This window comes from Oryctolagus cuniculus, chromosome 13 (genome assembly GCF_051225735.1).
Source record: "Oryctolagus cuniculus isolate XC-2025 breed Fujian yellow rabbit chromosome 13, ASM5122573v1, whole genome shotgun sequence".
Classification (NCBI taxonomy): Eukaryota; Metazoa; Chordata; class Mammalia; order Lagomorpha; family Leporidae; genus Oryctolagus; species Oryctolagus cuniculus.
In genome coordinates this window covers 107564160-107582949 of record NC_142879.1, presented here as the reverse complement: position 1 = coordinate 107582949, position 18790 = coordinate 107564160, and the positions used below count along the sequence as shown (strand labels likewise).

The 18790-nt window shown below is 50.2% G+C and overlaps 1 long non-coding RNA gene across 2 annotated transcripts in view; it reads left to right on the top strand.

Moving 5' to 3' along the window:
* The window catches only part of LOC149122846 (uncharacterized), a 122795-nt gene extending 104387 nt beyond the window's left edge, over nt 1-18408 (top strand). The window contains exon 3 of one of the 2 annotated variants that reach the window (XR_016219890.1): nt 17702-18408. This is a non-coding gene — a long non-coding RNA (uncharacterized LOC149122846). Of the gene's footprint in view, nt 1-2510; nt 3840-17701 lie in introns of those variants that run through there. The other variant, XR_016219888.1, reaches the window with a different exon arrangement.
* The last annotated feature ends 382 nt before the right edge of the window (nt 18409-18790 follow it).

Genomic DNA, 18790 nt, shown 5'->3' with positions numbered 1-18790 from the left:
CTGGGACTTGAACCAGCACCCGTATGGGATGCCGGCACTACAGGTGGCAGCCTTACCCGCTACGCCACAGCGCCAGCCTCATCTTTACACTTTTGATAGGCCTGCTGGATGTGGAGCCTCATTTTCCTCACAATTCTAAAGGTATTGCTCCATTGTCTCTGGGATTCTAGTGTATTTCATAAGAAGTCTGAGTGCCTTCTGATCCTTCAAACAGAGCCAGCCCTTTCTCACTGGAAACTTTTGAATCTTATTTATTTAGCTGTGAGGTTTAAAAGACACTGGCGGGCTTTGGATGGGTGCTTTCTGATTCACTTTGCTGGGATCCATTGTTTCAACTCAAGCAGTTATTTTGTGTTTTTCATCGGTCAATCTCCCCTTCTTTGTTTTCCTTCATTTTCTATGGAAGTGGCATAGATTCAATGATGCAGCTTTCCAGAATTGTTCCTTCTAGTTTCCTACCTTCCTCTCTGCAGTGGTACTCTCTTTTCTTTCTCTTTCTTTCTTTTTGACAGGCAGAGTGGACAGTGAGAGAGAGAGACAGAGAGAAAGGTCTTCCTTTTGCCGTTGGTTCACCCTCCAATGGCTGCTGTGGCCAGCACACTGTGCTGATCCGAAGCCAGGAGCCAGGTGCCTCTCCTGGTCTCCCATGGGGTGCAGGGCCCAAGCACTTGGGCCATCCTCCACTGCACTCCCGGGCCACAGCAGAGAGCTGGCCTGGAAGAGGGGCAACTGGGACTAGAGCCTGGTGTGCCGGCGCCGCAGGCGGAGGATTAGCCTAGTGAGCCACGGCGCCGGCCGCAGTGGTACTTTCTAGAGCTATTCCTCAATTTGCCTTCTAGCCCTTCCGACACTTCACATTTCGTGGGCCGTGTAACTTCCAGGAATTCTCAATGACTCCGCGTCTGTTTAAATTATACTTGTTTAGTGGAGTCGATATCTTGTCTTAGATCTTTGCAGAGATATTACATGCAGGCTAATCATGCTCCTCTTGTGGCCTTGTCTCCTTTCCACTGAATTCCGTCCGTCCTGTGTTGTGCTGCTTTCTGTCTTCCGTGTTTGAGGTGTTCCCCAAATGCCGTCAGCTTCTGGGGCCTCTGTTTAGACGAGGAAGCTCTCTGAGACGTGTGTGTGCGGGAGGACGCAGTTCTGGGTTCCGCAGCAGAAGCCCAGCTGTTTCAGGAGCGGACTCTCAAATGTCAGAGCATGCAAATCCTTCCCTCACCCCCCACTCCATCTTTTTATATCTCCAGGGAAGAAGTCTGTCTCCAGCCTTAGGGGCTGTGCCTCACTGCCTGCCTTCTTGGAGCTGAGTCACGGAAAAGCGGTGGGAGCTGCAGCACTCAGTTTATACGTTTTTAACTTTCTTTTTTTTTTCCGATTTACACACAGCAGGGTTCTTGCTTGTTGGTTTATAGTTTTGTGATTTTGGGCAAAGCCAAGAGTCAGAATCCGTGATTAAGATCTAGAATAGTTCCATCATCCCTTCCCCTCCCCACCAAAGACTCCCATGTTGACCCTTGAAAAAATTCTCTTCTAAACCTTAGCCACTGTCGATTACAGGTCTCTGTGCCATCCCTAAGGTTTTACTCTTGCAGGATAGCGTAAAAATGGAACCACTCACTCCTTATGTGTTTCTTGCATGTGGTTACTTTCACTTGGCACTAATGTATCAGGTATTTATTTGTCCTATTTCACACATCAGCAGCTCATTCCTCCCTCTTGTGAAACAGTATTCCATTGGGTGGTTGTGTCAGAAATCATTCATCCATTCCCTCACAGACTGGTTCTAGCTTTGGGTGGCTATGAGTGAAGTTTCTATAAACTTCTGTATTCAGATCTTCGTATAAAAATAAGTTCATTTCAATCCCACTGCCAGGAGTGGGACTGCTGGGTCCTAAGGCCAATGCATATTTATTTGACTTTGTGAGAAACAGATTGTTTGTCAGGGTGGCTGAGTCACTCGGCAGTCCCACCAGCAACGTATGGGAGCCCCAGCTCTGTGGCCACCTCAGCGTTGGCACTGGTGGGATTTGTTGCTCTAACTTTATGTTTTGTGTTTTTTTTTTTTTTATCAAAATTCTTTCAGTTCCTGTCTTTACTTTTCCTTTCCATGTAAATTTTAGAGTCGGCTGTTGCTATCTAGAAAATTTACTTAAAGCTTCTGGAGTGGGCGTTGGGTGCCGCGGTTACCACTGGAGATGCCTACGTCCGTATCAGAGAACCTGGGTTCAAGTCCTGAACCTGCTTCTGATCCCAGAGTCTTGCAAGTGCACGCATTGTGAACAAGGAAGTGCTTGGGCCCTTGCCGCCCACAGGAAGACCAGGGATTCCTGGCTCCTGGCTCCAGCCTGGCCCAGACTCAACTGTGACAGGTGTTTGGGGGAGTGAATTGGCAGATGGGAGATCTCTCTGTCTCTGTCTCCTTTTCAAACAAATAATTTTCTTTAAAAAAATGTCTATTGCTAGCCAACTAAAAATTGGAAATTCTGATTTAAACAATGGTTTTGCAGATATTGGATATCCACCAATGAAGCACATTTCTTCTGAGAAGTGGGAAAGAAATGAGATGAGCATTGTGCTTGTCTCACTTAATGCTTCGAGTGCATTTGTGGATCTGAGAGGGGGAAAGAGCTGAGAGCCTGTGGAGGTGACATCTTCCGGTATCAGAAGTGCAGGGCACTGGAGGGGAGAATGCTGCCCGGAACGAGCTCCCCAGATACCTCCAGGAAGCGGCCTTCAAGTCTCCTGCAGAGTACTGACCAGGACATGCGTGTGAGAAAGCTACCTGATCGGAACCACTGACAGGACTGGCGCCGTCTCCAGCCAGCATGGGGAGTTCATAATTCCGGGGCTTGGATAGAACACCCTCAAAGATCTCGCCTAACAAGTAGGGGATGATGAGCCTGAAACCAGGCACTCCTCTGGACCTGCCTAAAAAACGTGAAATGCCAGACAAACACAAATCAAATGGTTTTGCAATAAGGTCGCTGTATCCAAGGACAAGTTCAAGAAGACGTACAGGAACGAGGACGTAGCTAGCCACCAAGGTAAAATGCTTAATGTCTGTCATCCAATAAAAAATTACCGGACACACAACATGGACCCACAACTGAAACAGAAGATGGGATTATCAAACACGTGTACGTAGCTCCTACCACTGCATTCCAGATGTTCAAAAGGGCAGGGGGAAGATTGAACTAGTTAAGTTATGATGTAAATTTTAAAATCCCCAAATCATGTTGCTGAGAATGGTATCTACAGTCTCGGAGTGGAAAATATTCACTAGGTGGGATTTTTGGAAGATTCAGTGTTGGAGAAGAAACAACTAGTCAAGTCCGTGACATACCAAGTATGAAAATGAGAAACAGAAAAAGATTTACAAACCAAAATCCAGAACGTAAAAGAAGAGAGTCACAAACATGGGATCCGCTCTGTGTGAAATCAGAGTCAAAGGTAAAAGCAGAAAGAGGGGCCAGGAAAATAGCTGAAGAAATAATGGCTGTTTTTTCCCAAGTTTGATTTAAACTAAATCCTGCAGGTCTAGGATTATCAATGAACTCTGAGCACAGACATCATGAAGAAAGCTACCCTAAGGCACGTCACAATCAAATTCCCTGTCAATGTCCACTTCCTAGATCCTTGTGACGTTTGGTCCTTATTGCAATTTAGGGAATTTGGTGTTTTCATGACATGCATTTCTGTGAACTTTCTGAAGACCCCTCATATACATGGTTCAGCATTTGTTTTTCGTTTTAATTCCATTTCTCTTCTTCAAGGTCCCTTGTACCAGATGGAAAATATGGATGTATATAAAGGAGCAGAAAGCATTGGAAATGCTAACTACGTGTGTAAGTATAAAAGCATGTGTCCTGGTTACTTAAATCTTTGCAAGAGGTACTTGGGTATTTTTGCAAAAACAATAATGCATTATGGGTTCAAAACATGTAACAGTAAAATGTATTAAAACAATGGCACAAAAGACAGAAGTGCTGAAACATATGCTGTTGTAAGATTCTTTTATAATATGCATTGTGACAAATCATCACTTGGAGTTACAGTTGAATAAAAGAGATAGGCCACAGTTAAATCAAAGTGTACACCAAGTTAAAGATGACTACTAGATATTCTACAGCAGCTGCTGAAATCCCAAAACAAAGGGTTATATTGGGGCTGGCACTGTGGCCTATGCAGTGAAGCTACCACCTGCAGTGCCGGCATCCCATATGGCTGCTGGTTCGAGTCCCGGCTGCTCCACTTCCGATCCAGCTCTGCTGTGGCCTAGGAAAGCAGTGGAGGATGGCCCAAGTGCTTGGGCCCCTGCACACACATGGGAGACCAGGAGAAGCACCTGGCTCCTGGCTCCTGGCTACAGCCATTGTGGCCATCTGGGGAGTAAACCAGCAGATGGAGGACTATTCCTGCTCCCTCCCTCCCTCTCCCTCTCCCGCTCCCGCTCCCCCTCCCCCTCCCCCTCCCCCTCCCTCTCCCTCTCCCTCTCCCCCTCCCTCTCCCTCTCCCTCTCCCCCTCCCTCTCCCTCTCCCCCTCCCTCTCCCTCTCCCCCTCCCTCTCCCTCTCCCCCTCCCCTCCCCCTCCCCCTCTCCCCCTCCCTCCCTCTCCCTCTCCCTCCCTCCCTCTCCCCCTCTCTTTCTCTCTCTCTCTCCCTCTCTGTAACTCTTTCAAATACATAAATAAATCCTTAAAAAAAAGAAAAGTGGAGTGTCGCTCCCCGTCTTCGTGGGGGAACGACACTAAGCCCTGCCTAGGCTTCATATCCGAGTCACGGCACCATTATGTCGCTCCCCCTCTTCGTGGAGGAACGACACAGGACCCTGCGCTGTTCTTTCGTCTGCTCGGCCCTCCCCGGGTTTGCTGCTGGTTCTTCCCGGGTTGGCTACTATCCCTTCCACCTCCGTGGAAGGGCAGTTCCCCCTGGCCACATTCCCCACTTCCGCAGGGGAGCAGCACACCACCGGCCGGCTCTCTGGGGGCTGCACAGGTGTTCCCCTTAGATGTTCCCCATAGATGTTCCTGGTGCATGCCGTCTCTCTCCTCCTTTATAGTCCTCCTCCGCCAATCCTAACTCGGCTGCCCACACGCCGAGTACGCTGCTCTCCTCCAATCAATAGCAAGTCCTACAGTTTATTAGTTGAACTGGAGGCAGCTGTGCGGAAGCTGTTTACTTCTCTCCCAGCGCCATATTGTGGGAGAGCAGATGCATAGAATAAGTCTTAATTCCAGTAACTCAGTCTAGTCCGGTTGCTCCCCACAGTGGAGTAGATATGTTAATATTAGACTTCAGAGCAAAGGATATTACGTCAGAAAAAGATTATTTCATAATGATAAAGACTTCTGTTCATCAGGTGGACATAAAGATCCTAAATTTTTATGAGCCTAATAAAAGGACATGAAAGTATATGAAGCAAGAACCGATACCGCTGCAAGGAGAAACAGACAAATCTGTACCTGTCATCCCAGTCATCCCAGTGTTAACCCGACTGAGGGGACAGATAAACAGACTGTCACCAAGAGTGCAGAAGGTCTGCATAACACCACAGATTAACCTCACCTGGTGGATAGTTACAGAACACTGCATTCCACAGCGCTGGAGTGCCTACACCTTCCAAATGCACATTTTAACAAGTGCTCTGACCACAAAGAAATTAAATTAGAAATAGGCAATTGGAAGCTCTCTGGAAAATTCCCTGGTATTTGGAAACTATGTAGCACACTTTAAATAACCCATGGATCGTTGAGATTGGAAAGAAGTTAGAAAATATGTTGTACTGAATGAAAATGAGAACACATAAAAATTTGTTGGATACCATTAAAGCAGTAACTAGAGGGGAATTTATGGCACTAAATTTCTATGTTAGCAGGTTTAAATCGTTGCTTTCAAGTTTAGTAGAACTTCTACTTTAGTTAAGAAACTGAAAAATAAACCTAAAGCAAGTAGAAGATAAAACAAATATTGGAGCAGAGAATAGGAAAATAAATGAAAGTGAACACTTTGAAAAGATCGGTTAACTTCTAACAATATTTTTCAGAAACAAAAAGGAAGACACGGCTGGCACCGTGGCTCACTACGCTAATCCTCCACCTAGCGGTGCCAGCACACCAGGTTCTAGTCCCGGTCGGGGCACCAGATTCTGTCCCCGTTGCCCCTCTTCCAGGCTAGCTCTCTGCTGTGGCCCGGGAGTGCAGTGGAGGATGGCCCAAGTGCTTGGGCCCTGCACCCCATGGGAGACCAGGATAAGTACCTGGCTCCTGCCATCGGATCTGCATGGTGCGCTGGCCGCGGCGGCCATTGGAGGGTGAACCAATGGCAAAGGAAGACCTTTCTCTCTCTCTCTCTTACTGTCCACTCTGCCTGTCAAAAAAAAAAAAAAAAAGACACAGTTCACCAATAACAGGAATAAAAGAGGTAAAGAGAACTCTTGGGTCTGCAGATATTAAATAGATAATCAAGACAGACATCGTATGAGCAACACAGTGCCAATAATTTGACAACTTCGAGGAAATGAAGCCTTCAAAAGACACAGCTGGTCATGCTCAGGCAAGAATGGACAGACAAGCTGAAAGAAGCTCCATCAAACTGACTGAATGTGTGGTTAAATCTCTGTGAAGGAGAGCTACAGACCGTGACTGTTTCCTTGGTAGATTTTACCAAACAATTCGGGAAGAAGTGATACCAGTTCTACATGAAGTGTTCAGGAAAGCTGAAGCACAGAGCTCATTCCCAGCCACGTTGCCCTTCCACCAAAGCCGGATACATATATTACAAGAGGAGGAAGCAACAGATAAGTCCCCTCAGGAACATAGATGCAACAGGTCTCAGCCAAGCCTTAGCAAATCAAACCCAACCATGTAGAGCCGGTCCCCAGCGTAGGGTTTTCACTGGTACTCATCCAGGAGAAACCGTTCTTTGATGTTGGCTTTTGGTCTCTCTCCAGGCTGTGCACACAGTAGGACTCTCTGTGGGGCTCCATGGGATGCGCAGCCATGAAGCCCCCACGTCAAGGTCGGTCTGATAGCTGTTGCTGTGTCTTTATCACAAGGCGGATGTTGCTAGTTTCGGTTAGGGCAATGCTTTCCCACGGTGGGGACTTTCCAGAGGAGTTGAGAATGTTGTAAACAACAAGATGGCACCGAGGACCACGCGGTGAGCCTGCCTGCTGCGTGACACCTCATCTGATTGGCCCGAGGACGTGTGCACACTGCGTGAACAGACAGCGGATTGGAGTGTGCCATGCATGGACTTGAGCCCGCTTGCAATTGGCCAGATTTTGTATATAAGCTCTGTGCTGAGGAAGGAGGGAGCTTTTCTGTCTATACTCCTCCCTTCATTCTTTCTCTGTCACTGTTATTTTCTTATTAAAAGTCTACTGAAGACCGATAAGCTGCGAACAGTGTCGTTCCTTTGCGGGCAAGGGAGCGACACTCTCTCTCAATACGCCAGCAGTGTGGGGCCATCAGTCCTGCCATTGCCCAGCTAAGCCACTGATGTGTCACTGTGCGTTGAGTTCTATGGGGTTGGTCTATCAAAGGCATCTTTGAGGGACGATATTGTCAGCTTACAAGATGAGCTAACTGGGATGTAAGCCCCACCACCACCACCGCCGTCAGTAGAGGATCATCTGTATATTTTTAAAAGAGATCATGTGTTATAGCCAATTGGGAATGCCAGGTTATTCAAAGATCTATCAATGTAATTCATCATACTAACAAACAAAAAAATTCGATAGGAATATCTGAATAGGTGCAGGAGAAAGCAATGGACGACACCAAAATCTGATCCCGATGACCTCATTCCACTTTGATAGATGACAGGTGTGAAGAGCTTGTGGCTGACAGCACACGGAGACTAGGGAGACGGCCAGGGTATCCGCTCGCGTTGTTTCTACTGATGGTGCAGTTTGCAGCCAGCGCACCCAGCCAGGCCAGCGAGGAGGACGCGGGTCTGCGCTGACTCACAGCTGGTTCACAGCTGGCCTGGCGGTGGGGACAATGTGATGGGAGGTACAAGCCAGCCGTGAGCCCTGAGAGCTGAGTTGAGGGACGTCGTGGGGCTGCCTGTGGCGATGCAGTGGGTTGAGCTGCCACTTGGGACGCCCTCAGCCCATACCGGGGTGTTTGGCTGAGTTCCTGCTGCTCCTCTCTGATCCAGCTTCCTGCCAAGGCAGTCCTGGAGGCAGCGGGTGATGGATGGCTCAAGCGGTCAAGTCCTTGCCACCCACACGGGAGATGCAGATGAGGCTGTGGGCTCTGAGCTTTGGCCTGGCTCAGCCCCTGCCGTTGCAGGCATTGGAGAGTGAATAGACAGATGGAAGATTCATTCCCTCCCTTCCTCCCTCCCTCCCTCACACACCCCAGTGTGGGATGCAGGCATCCCAATCAGTGAATTAACCACTGTGCCTCAGCACCTTTTAAATGCATCATTTTTGTTTTGTTTTGTTTTGTTTTTTTACAGACAGAGTGGACAGGTGGACAGTGAGAGAGACATAGAGAAAGGTCTTCCTTTGCCGTTCGTTGGTTCACCCTCCAATGGCCGCCGCGGCCGGCGCGCTGCGCTGATCCGATGGCAGGAGCCAGGTGCTTCTCCTGGTCTCCCATGGGGTGCAGGGCCCAAGCACCTGGGCCATCCTCCACTGCACTCCCTGGCCACAGCAGAGAGCTGGCCTGGAAGAGGGGCAACCGGGACAGAATCCGGCGCCCCGACCGGGACTAGAACCCGGTGTGCTGGCGCCGCAGGTGGAGGATTAGCCTAGTGAGTCGTGGCGCCAGCCAATGTATCATTTATAAGAAGTCTGCTGGCCCCAAGGTGACCTGCCTGCAACCTGCTGCAACAGATGTAGAGCAAAGGCGACCTCCACTTTTCAAAACACAGTTTTTAAAAAAGATTTAGTTATTTAGTTGAAAGTGTTACAGAGAAAGAGTGGAGAAGACACAGAGAGAACTTGCATCTGCAGGTTTACGCCCCAGATGGCTGCAACGGGTGGCAGGGCCCACGCACTTGTGCCATTTTCTGTTGCTTTTTCCAGGGCACTGGTAGGCAGCTGGATTGGAAGTGGAGCAGCCGGGACACAAACCAGCATCCATATGGGACGCCAGTGTCGCAGGTGCCAGCCACAGAGCGGGTCCCAGACACCCACTCTTTTTAAACTTTGGAAAGGAACCTACAGCAAATTAGAAAGCCATTCAAACATGTTTGGCAGCCAGAAACAGGACATGTGTCCTGCATGGGCCAAACACTGAAATCCATCGACATACTATAACAGGACTTCAGCTGTTTTAGAAGAAGAAGCCCACACACGGTATGTGTAAGAAATCCACTTGCTATAATCCTCAAGACAAGAAATGCCTGTGTGGTTGGAGAGTCCAGAACGTTTGTGCAGCTTCCCTCAGATCCACTTGGAAAACAGTTGCAGAAATGGGAGTGCCGGTCACAGTGGGGGAGACAGAACCCAGAGACGCCAGCAGCCTGCGGGACACGGGTGGTCTTCGTGAGAGGGCCCCCTGGGCCTGCACTGGGTCCTGGGCAGACACAGAAAATGCAGACAGGGAGCCCTCTCCTTGGAAATCTTCCAGGAGCCCTAGTGCCTTATTCTTGGGACTTTCCCCTAGCCTGGCTCCTTAGGCTGCTTCTTGTGTGTGTGTGTGTGTGTGTGTGTGTGTGTGTGTTTTTTTTTTAAGAATCAGAGGTTTCAGGAAAAAAAAAAAGAAAAGGAATTGGATCCCGGAGTCGGCACTTTCAGTGCTGTTCCTGTGTACAGCATTCGGGGTCGCCTCACAGAGAAAATAAGCGAGGTTGGAGGAGGCTACCGTCCTCTCTCGGGACCTTGGTTTTTCACAGAAGGTCTTTCTCTGCAGCTGTATATGGATAAATTCTAAAACTAGGCAGTCTGTTCTCCCGGGGCCCACGGCAGGGGAGCCCTCGCACAGGGACAGCCACGTGTGTGCAGGCACAGGGCACATGAGCATGCAAGCAGTGTTTACGTAACTCCGCACCCACACTCCGGTACAGGGCTGGAATCCTTCCCCGAAAGGCCGCCTGTCCTAGTCTGTTGCTGTAACAACACGCCTCACACGGGATAACACACCTAGAACAGAAATGGACTTCTGGCAGGTCCAGAGTCTGGGACGCCCTGGATCAAGGCACCAGCGCATGCGAGAGCTTGGCTTTGCCTCCCAGCTGCGCGCCCTGCAGCTGCCTCTTCCTGCAGTGGCACACGGCTGAAGTGTGGGTCTTGCAAGGCAGAAAGGCAAACAGGGGCCACCCTGAGAGCACATCACCCCACGGAGGAGGACCCGGAACACACGGCCTCCTAGAGGCCCCGCCTCTTAACACAGTTGCGGTAGGCACTGAGTCTCGCCCTGGATCTTGGTGTGGCCTTGACACTCGAACAGCAGCAGCCATCACTGCTCCCTCTACCCCAAGGAGCCCAGCCCCGGGCCAGAATCTTCTCGCAGCCTTGCAGGTCTGATGGTAGGCTCCAAGGAAGGCTCTGCCCGGCCGGTTTCACAGGGGGACGTGGTCGCCAACTTCCTGCACTGCCCCAGTGAGCCAAGTCCCAAGTGCTGCCCAATGCTCCCAGCACACATGGCCGTCCTGCAGGACCTCAACACACGGAACCAGGGTGAGGCTCTTTGGGCCATAGACATTCCTTGTTCTCGCAATGACCACAGCACCATTAAAGCCCGCTCTCTGGGAACGAGAGGCTGATCCAGCCCACAGGTGGTTGGCACCGGTCATCCTCCCACTCCATCTCCCGATGGGAGACGCTGGAAGCGCTCAAACTCCATCTCCCACGGTTCCTTCCTTGAACCTCATCAGCCAGCTCTTCTCGCACACGATCTGGCTGGCAGGCAGGAGGCGTCGTGCAGCGGCTTTGGCTGTTTCTGCTGGCAGGGCGGGTGACAAGTTAGCATCGCTGCACACTGGCAGGCACAGACGCAGTGACGCAGCACGGGTGGAGCCTGATGTAGGGCTCAGAGCCCCCCTGGGGGCAGCGGAGGTCATGGCTGACCTGGGAGCCCAGTTCTGTATTATCTGCTTGTCATTTTTGGAGACTCAAGCCAGAACCTTTTCCTGCAGATCTTCAGATGATTTTGCAAGCACCTAATGCCAGGCATTACATCTCCTCCTTCTTAAAACACCCAGCGTGGCTTCTGTCTCTTGTGCTTGTCTTCAGCAGATGCCTGGCTCTCATCAGGAGACATCTGGGGTGCGAGTTTAAACTCAGGCTGGAGCGCGTCTCCCTTCACCTTAACCCCACGCCCCCTATCGCTTTAGAATACTTCCCTTTGAGAGTTTTTTTTTCCCTGCCCAGCAATGAATAGAATTCATCTTCTGATGGTTTTTTAAACTGTAGACAACTTGCGAATTCACTGTGCACGTTGCCTTTTATCATTTCCACAGCAGCCTCCTGGAGGGCATTTTGACTTGCGTTTCTCATTTGCCAACTTTTTTATTTTCAGATAAATCTGAGGATGAATTCAAGACTGTCTATGTTAAAAGCCACTGCAAGTGAATACGTGCATACCTATTTATGTTGGTGGCTGGGTCACGTCTCGGGTGAGAACAGCTTCCCACGTCAACTCCCTGTGCAGGAAAAGTCCATGGGAGAGAACCAAGAGTCAGGATTCCTGGGCATGGACTGGAAGCCTGGGTGCCTGTTTCGGCTCTGTGGCCAGCGAGTGTGTCTTCCTGGGAACTCCGCGATGATTTCTGCAGCACTGTCAAATGTGTTTTTGCTACATGGTGCAGCAGGCAATTAATTCAGCAAACTGCAAATGCAGCCTGAGGCCCTGGGATACTGTTCCACTGCCGCAGTCCCTGGCCTGGGCGCCCTCTCTGGCACACTGAGACCCATGGCTGCATCGGAAGAAAAACCCTCAGGGCAAAAAGGCAAGGCAGGCGAGGAACTCCCTCCTCCAGGGTCGTGAAACGCTGTGAGGTTTTCCATTCTTTCAACACTCTCTCTGCTTTTCAACGGTGCGGGTGTTTCTGGGCGTGGGACCGGGCTGCTCGGGGGTTGGATCTGCGGCACCAGTTTGAGGAGCTCAGCCTGGCCAGTCTGTTGCAGGAGGAGGCCACGTGCTGCTTGGCAGGAGGAACCAAGAGGTTTTGACTGAGGGGGTTTGCTGCCTTGGCCCCTACTTCCGAGTTTCTAAAGAACCAAGCTCTGAACCAAGCCAGAGCTGGTTTCTGATGGCTGTCTCTTCACACACCGAAAGCTCAGGCAGTCTACAATGGTGGTCGTCGGTAGTGACCGCGGGTCAAGGCCTGTTGGAGGCTGCTTCATGGAAAACACAGATTCTGAAAAAAGATGATGCATCGATCTCAAAATTTTTTGGACTTGAGTAAACTTACATTTTTTAAAAAATAGAATCTTCCATCTACTGATTCACTCTCCAAATGGCCCCAACAGCTGGGACTGGTTCAGACCAAAGCAGGAGCCCAGAAACTCCATCCGGGTCTCCCACATGGGTGCGGGGGCCCAGGCATGTGGGCCGTCTTCTGCTGCTTTCCCAGGTGCATCAGCAGGGAGCTGGATCGGAACGGGAGCAGCTGGGACTCACACCTGCACTCTGATATGGGATCTGGCCTCACAGGAGACAGTTCAGCCTGCTGTGCCGTAACATGGGCCCCTAAACTCATCTTTGAAATCTATTTTCCCATAAGCGTCTTGAAGTCCCCTCTTAAACATGCTCTTGGGAAGTGCATTTCTTTCCAGAAATTGCAGTCTGTAATAACTATGTTTGAAATATTTTGTTTTTGGAAGGCAGAGGGAGAGAGAGAGAGAGAGACCCGCAACAGCCAAGGCTGGGCCAGGCTGAAGCCAGGAACCAGACACCAAACATGGCTCTCCCACATGAGTGGCAGGGTTGCAGGTACCTAAGCCATCATCTGCTTCCTCCTAGAGCGTGAATTAGCAGGAAGCTGCATTGGAAGTTCAGGATCTTGGACTTGAACCAGGCACTCTCACAGGGATGTGTGCATTCAAAGTAGCGACTTAACTGCTGTGGCAAACGCCTGCCCCAAAGGCTTTCTTGCACGTGGGGGTGATAATACACTCTCATCCTCTTGTTCAGGTTGCTCCGGTGGACACACGAGTCCTAACCACACTTAAGGTTGGCTGGCCATCCGGGCAGAACAGTCTGCAAAGGAGACTGCATTGAACTGAAGCATCTGCCATTTCTGTACTGCGGAGGTGGGTGGGGGAACTGCAGGTGCATCTCTTTGCCAGAATATAGAGTAACGTATTTTTGGAAGAGTGTATAATGTAGTGCCCATTATACCATAGGTTTCATGAGATGATTATGAAGCACTAAAGCAAATCAGCACACTAAACTGGTTGAATATGCTAACATTCTAATTTTGTATAGAGGGTGATTACGGTTATTATTATTTATAGAGTGCAGTAAGTATACATAATGCTTTATAAACACGTAGGCAGGAAAGGGCTCTGCCCAGAGGTGCCCAAGTTCAAACTGCCTGAATTTTAGACAATGTGGAAGACCCAACGACTGTGTGTGGAAGCCAGGCAGAAAGTGGGGTTAAAGACGCAACTGGCCTGCACCGCGTCTCACTAGGCTAATCCTCCACCTTGCAGCGCCGGCACACTGGGTTCTAGTCCCGGTCGGGGTGCCGGATTCTCTCCCGGTTGCCCCTCTTCCAGGCCAGCTCTCTGCTGTGACCCGGGAGTGCAGTGGAGGATGGCCCCAGTACTTGGGCCCTGCACCCCATGGGAGACCAGGATAAGTACCTGGCTCCTGCCATCGGATCAGCACGGTGTGCCAGCCCCAGCATGCTGGCCACGGCGGCCATTGGAGGGTGAACCAACGGCAAAAGGAAGACCTTTCTCTCTGTCTCTCTCTCTCACTGTACACTCTGCCTGTCAAAAAAAAAAAAAAGATGCAACTGTTTATGAATATAAATTTATAAATATAAAATTTATAAATTATAAATGAATGCCAGCATTCTTTCAGGCTTAGGTTAAAGTTGCTTCAGCAAGGAAATAAGAATCAAAATCCCGTCACTAAGCCCATTTATCGGTGTCCGGAGACCCTATTCTCCTGAACTTGCCGAGTCCTGGGAGTGTGGATTCTGGGGTCCCAGACCACAACTCCCATGGGGTTCACGAGGCGGGTGGGTAGGGACACTGCCGGCTCCTTGAGGGCAGGAACTTGGCCTGACAGCTACTTGGCGCTCTCGATTTGCCTTCCTTGCCAGACCTTGTCTTGCTTTGAGGCCAGTGATGGGAAAAATGCAAGCTGGAGGTAGCAGCATTGTCCTCCCAAGAGAGTGCTTCCCAAATGCCACGAGAAATGGGATTATAAGCGTATTTGTTCATTCTGCCAAATAGTGTTTATTTTGTCAAATATTTTTAAATCCACGCATAGTTTTTTCATAATATGCGTTTCTCTGAACTTCTTGGAGATCCCTCAGAAATCTGCTCATAGAAGCAGTCCTTATAAAAAAAAATTCTCCTAACAACCCACCCTGAAGGAGCTGCTTCCGTCACCAAGCTTGAGTGGAACCAAGGGTGCATTGTCTGTGTCTGATGCCCATTAGGCCTGGTCAAGGGACAGACAGGAAGAGTCCTCCATATAGCTTGATAAGGGAGATGCAAAGAACGGCCTATGTGTATTCAGTTTGCAAATCTATGGTGAAGTAAAATTGACCACATTTCAACACAGGGTCAAGCAAAATGCCATTTCACTATAACGATGGTAGCCAAGTCCAGCGTTCTTCACTAAATTATAGCTTATGGGTAGTTATCCATGAGGGAGCAGGCTAGCTTCAGTCTTCCTCGTTAACATTTCAGTATAAAATTTAACTTGACACGAGCTTTGAGGATACTATCTACAAATGTGTTTTGTCCAATTCTCATTTTGGTTATGCTAGTTTTGAAACTCAAATGCACAGGTCAGGACTTGAACTTCTTACAAAGCAATAGGCCACTTAGATGTGTTTTTCTTTTTCTTTTTCTTTCTTTTTTTTTTTTTTTAAAGATTTACTTATCTATTTGAAAGAGTTATACTGGGGGGGGGGTCTTCCATCCGATGCTTCACTCCCCAATTGGCTGCAATGGCCGGAGCTGCACCGAACCGAAGCCAGGTGCCAGGAGCTTCCTCTGGTCTCCCACGTGGGTGCAGGGGCCCAAGGACTTGGGCCATCTTCCACTGCTTTCCCAGGCCATAGCAGAGAGCTGGATTGGAAGTGGAGCATCCGGGACTCGAACCGGCGCCCATATGGGATGCCAGCACTGCAGCCCAGGGCGTTAACCCACTGCACCACAGTGTCGGCTCCAGAAGTTTGTTTTAGGACTAGAGGGCACCAGGCATGCAGTTCATATACGAAGCTATCAATAAGTCAATGAACACAAAATACTAAGGGCAAACCCTGAGAAGGAGAATTCCAGTTCTTTTTAAAGATTTATTTATTTCAAAGGCAGAGCTAGAGAGAGGGAGGGAGGGAGAGGGAGAGAGAGAGAGACTGGTATTTTCATCTGCTGGTTCACTCCTCAAGATGGCTGCAGCAGCAAAGACTGAGTCAGGCTGAAGCCAGGAGCCAGGAGCTCCATCCGGGTCTCCCACACGGGTGCAGGGACCCCAGCACTTGGTTCATCTTTCACTGCTTGCCCAGGCCGTTCATAGGGAGCTGGATCGGAAACGGAGCAGCCAGGACTCAATCCGGCATTCATATGGGATGCTGGTGAGGCAGGCATTTGCTTAGCCCACCGGGCCACCATGCCGGCTCCTCTTCTAGCATTTTATACCAATTTACTGCTTCCTGAAAATAAGTGTTTGACGTTTCTGATCCAATATTTTCCCCAGCCCATGGGTTGCCTTTTCATTTTGTTGACCATGTTCTTCCCTTTGCAGAATCTTTTGAGTTTGATGGAGTCCACTTCATTTTGGTGTTGCAGCCTGAGTGTTTGGCTTGATACCCAGGGGCAACGTTGGGAAGGTTTCTTCCATGTTTTTGCTTAGTTTGATGGTTTCAGGTCTTACATTTCGGTCTTTCATGCATTGTGAGTTGATTTTTTTTTTTTTTTTTTGGCAGGCAGAGTTAGAGAGAAAGGTCTTCCTTCTGTTGGTTCACCCCCCAAATGGCCACTACGCCTGCTGATCTGAAGCCAGGAGCCAGGCACTTCTCCTGGTCTCCCATGGGGTGCAGGGCCCAAGCACCTGGGCCATCCTCCACTGCCTTCCCGGGCCACAGCAGAGAGCTGGCCTGGAAGAGGGGCAACCGGGACAGAACTGGTGCCCCAACCAGGACTAGAACCTGGAGTATGGGCGCCGCAGACGGAGGATTAGCCTAGTGAGCTGTGGCTCAGGCCCAGTGAGTTGATCTTTTTTACATGGTGTAAGATAAGGGCCTGTTCTCCTTCTCTCATGTATGGAGACATGCATGGAGATCCAGTTTTCCCAGCACCTTGAGTTCAACTGTTTCCCACTGAGCCCTCTTGCTGCCCTGTCTCACGTTAGTTGACCATGGATGCTTGCATTTATTTCTGAGCTTACAATTCTGTCCCATGGGTCTATGTTTCTGTTTTTAGGTCTATATCACAGTGTAAAACAGATTTTTAAATGTAATGATTTTATACTCTTTAAAAAGCAGGGGCCGGCACTGTGACAGTGGGTTAAGTTGCCTCCTTGAGTTGGCACCCCTGTATGAGTGCTGCTTTGCGACTCAACTGCTCCACTTCTTTTTTTTTTTTTTTTTTTTTTTTTTTGACAGGCAGAGTGGACAGTGAGAGAGAGAGACAGAGAGAAAGGTCTTCCTTTTGCCATTGGTTCACCCTCCAATGGCCGCCGCTGCAGCCGGCGCACCGCGCTGATCCGATGGCAGGAGCCAGGAGCCAGGTGCTTTTCCTGGTCTCCCATGGGGTGCAGGGCCCAAGCACCTGGGCCATCCTCCACTGCACTCCCTGGCCATAGCAGAGAGCTGGCCTGGAAGAGGGGCAACCGGGACAGAATCCGGCACCCCAACCGGGACTAGAACCCGGTGTGCCGGCGCCGCAAGGTGGAGGATTAGCCTATTGAGCCACGGCGCCGGCTGCTCCACTTCTGATCTAGCTCCCTGCTACTGCACCTGGGAGACAGCAGGTGACTGACGTGCTGGAGCCCCTGCCACCCTCTGGGAGACCTGGTTGGAGTGCCAAACTCCTGGCTTCGGTCTGGCTCAGCACTGGACATTGCCGCCATCTGGGGAGTGAACCAGCAGATGGAATATCTCTCTTTCTCTGTCAAGTTGGCCTTTCAAATAAATAGACACAATCCTGCAAAAAATAAAAATCAGAAACTTAACGTAGTCAACATAGACGCATGTGTAGTACGTGTTTGCTGGTTACCAGGCGCTGTACTGAGTCCCAAGGAAAGGAAAACCAAGTTCCTCTTGGGGAGGAGATTGTAAGTTTAGAAGGGAGACAGACGTGCACACAACTAAACCCATTAGAATGTAAACTTCCCTACTTAGGATGATCCTCGAATCTCAGTGCCTGCCTCTGCTTCCAACCCGCCTTCCTGCAGGTGCACGGCCTGGGAGGCAGCAGGGGACGTCCCTGAGTCTCTGCCACTCAGGTGGGAGACCCAGACTGAATTACAGGCTCCTGGCTTCAGCCTGGAGCCAACCAGCAGATGGAGGATCTCTGTCTCTGTCCCCCTCTCTCTCTCTCTCTGCTTTTCCAACAGATACACACAGTGTCCCTGGAAGTGAGAAGGAAACATCAGGGATGAAGGAGCGCTGTGGCCTTGCCACACACAAGAGCTGCTGCACGGTTCCCGCAGAGGCCAGCCAGGCTGCCGCACCTGCTAATGCAGCCTCACCGGCTGGCTGCACCAAACACTTGGAAGCAACACTGCGACCCAGCCCGGAAGCCGGCAGAGCTGCCAAACTGCAGTTTCCTATTGAGACTGCTGTCAGTGACTTGCTATTCCCACATCTCCGGAACAGTGGTTCCTGCCTAGGCACTGCTGCTTTTTGCAACACACAGACCTGGCATCTCGTCCCCTAATTCCTTCTTGATGGCACAGTGTTTCCAAATCAAAAAACCAGACGGCAGGAGGAGTGGAGGCTGAGGACCCCAAGTGCCTGGCGCCCTCTTGTTCTGATCGGGAACGTGGTCTCTCTCTACTTAACTCCTGACACCCAACCTGCTGTTAAGGACATCTGTATGTTGTCCAATTGGTCAGAAGCTTATTAGCAAGCGAGGGAACTCCTAGGATGATGAAGCCCAGTGCCGCAGACCAGGATTCTAGACTGGCATCTGCAGGTTTAAGCTTTCAATGGAGATGGAGATTAATGCCATGGAATTAGCTGCTGGCTGCTACATCCGATCTCATCCTGCTTTGGTTACTTTAAAAAGTTGGGATTAAAAGGATTTGTGGGTGGTGGATCTCTACCCATTACTTTCTTTTTCTCTTTCCTTATGGCCACCCTGCCCCCCCCCCCTTTTTTTTTAATGAATAAGAGGGTATATCTCTTCGTATCAGCATTCAAGGAAGAGGCTGGGGGAAAAAAAAGTACGCCGTTGCACCTCGTCCGGGGCAAACTCGCCGGCCGCACGGACAGTCGCAGCTGACCGAGGCTCCCGCCCGGCTGGCGCGCAGCACTGGGCTCGGCCCTCAGCCGCCCCGGGGAGAGTGCGCTCGGCCCCAGCCTCGCAGCCAGGGGACACAGGCTTCAGGACCCACAGCCTCCAGCCCTCTCGGCTCCAAAGCGCCTTCGCTCGCGTCTTCCACGGAAGAGTGGACCCCGGGGGTCATTTCAGAGACCAGGAA